We start from the raw sequence: 3,014 nt of genomic DNA, 5'->3' as shown, positions 1-3,014 counted from the left end.
TAAACAACATGACTGTTAAACAGGATGCTATTAATGCAGTATCTGAACATTATAGGTTCATTTTTCCTACTCATCCACATTAACTTACATTTCTCTACATTCAGAGCCAAACTTCCATTCATCACACCAACTAGAAATTTTGTCTAAGTCATCTCTAGTCTCTCATCTTCGACACCTTTCTGTACATCACAGTGCATTGCAGTGACTTTGTCAAGCACAAAACACAGGTGGCAAGGTTGCAGTATCTGTCCAGATCATTTCCCACCACAAAGGAAGAGAGAGTAATAAAATTAATCCTTTATTCAGAACACAGATTCAAACTCCAAACAAAATTCCAGCTAAGCTGATATCTAACTCAGACCAGTCAACAAATTAATTAACATTTCAACAAACTTAATTACTGAACTGATGCTACTAAATTAATTTCTTAAATCCACATTCACTACTGAGGCATTGTATGCATAGAGGCCCATTGGCTGGACAGGAAGAACAAATTTAACATTTCCTATTTAATTAATATAGAAAATGCTCAAGATGGTTAAATTTTGCTTGGTTTTCTGGTCGCTATTTTAGATTGTCATTGAAGCCATGTGAAGGCAGAGACATACACTTTTCTTCAGTGTTCTGAGAATTCACGCCGGTTCAGGTCACCCAACTTGAGGGTCAGAACTCAGCCACTTCAGGCAGCCAGGACAGCAGGAACTGTTCCACCTCTCACCTCTTTTAGGTTGCCTACAAAGACCTTTTTGTGCACCATGGAGGTGCACCATAGCTCTCCGACAGAGTCTTTAAGTCAATAGGGGATCAGTTCTAAAGCCTATTCCATTGCAGTTTGTAGAGGTGTCAGGATTAGTGAGCACCCCGTCACTGCCAATTAGTGGCTAGTGCTTCCCATTACCTTGGAACCAGCCTAGGTTAGTCATCTGTGAACCAATCATGAGGTTCAGAGTTATTAAGCACATTGCAATTACAGTAGTAGTGACTGTATTACTGCTATGCCTCTGTCGCAAGATATTGGCACTGCAGGTTGACATGAGCTTGGTAAGTTGTTTTGGCTGAACCCTGTTCCTGTCATCATAAATGTGAACCATGGTTTGTTTATTCTATTGTAGTGGTACCTGTTGTTTCATTTCTGTTCTCTCTCAGGGGACTAGTCTATATTCTGAATACGGGTTTGTTGTGTGAACTTGCGTACGTTCAAGTTGTTCAACAGCAAGTCTATTGCTTGCCAGCAGCTACATTCTTTGAGTGATAATTTACGGAAACTCGTAGCAGGGCTACATCTCATTTATGTATTTGTTTCTGAATGTATGGTTCTCCAGATTATCCCCACTTTCATTGTCTGTAGCTTCTCCACTACCCCTTTTGTAAATCAGATTTTTACTATACTACGAAGCACCTGTCGTAAGGAATGAAGTCCAGTACCTAGGACTGCAGATAAAGAGGTGAGTGATCTGCTAGGGAACAATGTTAGTCAGTGCTTCTTTGCTAATTTGCTACAGTTACATCCACCAACACCCAAAGGGTCAACAGCACCAGGAGCAAACAACTGCAATTGCTGGTCACCCTGTCTACCAGGTAACTTATGTATATAGAAAATAACAGCAGTTACATCACACTTGCCTGTGGCACTCCTGACAATAACCTTGTCTCTAATGATCACTCGCCATGAGGAACAACACATTGGGTTCTGTTGCTTAAGAAGTCTTTCAGCCACTCACATATTTGGGAACCTATTCTGTATGCTCAAACCTTCATTCAGTCTGCATTGTGGCATCATGTCAAATGCTTTTTGGAAACCTAAAAATATGTAATTTGTCTGTTAACCTTCATATATAGTTTGCAGTTTATCATGTGAGAAAAGGGCCAGCTGAGTTTTACCTGAGCAATGCTTTCTAAATCCATGCTGATTCAAACTCAGAATATGTTATAATAATGTAGAACCTTGCAGTAAATCGATGGTAAGGATAGCAATTTGTCCTTTTTTGTACAGGAGTCACCTGCACTTATTTCCCGTTTGCTTGGGACTTCGCACTGGGCAAGAGATTTGTGATAGCTGCAGATTAGATTAGATTAGATTAGTTTTCGTTCCATAGATCCATGTTGAGAAGATCCTCGTGGATGTGGAACATGTCACCTTTTTTTAAATAGGATCATCAATGACTCTTAATTCCTGGACTTTCTATTTTTTGTAATTATCAGAAATTTAAAAATTTTTGTATGATTATAGTTGTTCAGTTTACATACCTCATACTGCATTGTGATTGCAGAAATAGGTTTTTCAAGAAAAGATTGGGCTCCGATGTCATTTTTATTGTGTGGAATCTACAGTTCTTTGAAACAATACTCTTAAGAATGAAAAAATTAATGCCATTATCAACTGGGGTATCATTACTCTCGATGTAATGAAAACTCTGGCTGCCACTTCTACTGACTGTCAATCACTACCTATCACCACTGAGAGTCTTAGTTTTTTTCTGCTTCACATGTTTCTGGCCAATTGGAGGGACAATTACGCCTTGTGTCTGCAAACTAACTTTCCACACTACAACAGGTAACAAAAACAACATACGAAAAGGCTACATATTTTAATACAGTTGCTTCAGCCAGTTTTACAAAGAATTAACAAGGAGGTGGATCATTCCCAATTAAAATGAACATCATTTTTAAGATAGGGATGGCTTATATTTACTTCAGACAGCTTTGAGAATTTGTGACTTTGCAATTGTTATGTCTTTTTAGTTGGTTTCAGATACAGCACATCATTTCCTGTTGTTGTGACAATCTGAGGTACAGTACATAATTTAAATGGTTGATATAAAAGCTAACATACCATTCAACCATTATCCAATTGTGTTTATGGAAATGTGAATAATGTTTTATAATTTTTCATAACCTTGCTTGTTCATTTTACAGATATGTCAGAAATTCAAAATAATATAAACACTTTTGATGTTTTGTGAATAGTTAAGGAATTGAAAGTATTTGGGTAAGTGTCCACAATAAAAGTGCAA

This window comes from Schistocerca gregaria, chromosome 3 (genome assembly GCF_023897955.1).
Source record: "Schistocerca gregaria isolate iqSchGreg1 chromosome 3, iqSchGreg1.2, whole genome shotgun sequence".
NCBI classification, from domain to species: domain Eukaryota; kingdom Metazoa; phylum Arthropoda; class Insecta; order Orthoptera; family Acrididae; genus Schistocerca; species Schistocerca gregaria.
Note: the sequence above shows the minus strand (reverse complement) of the source record.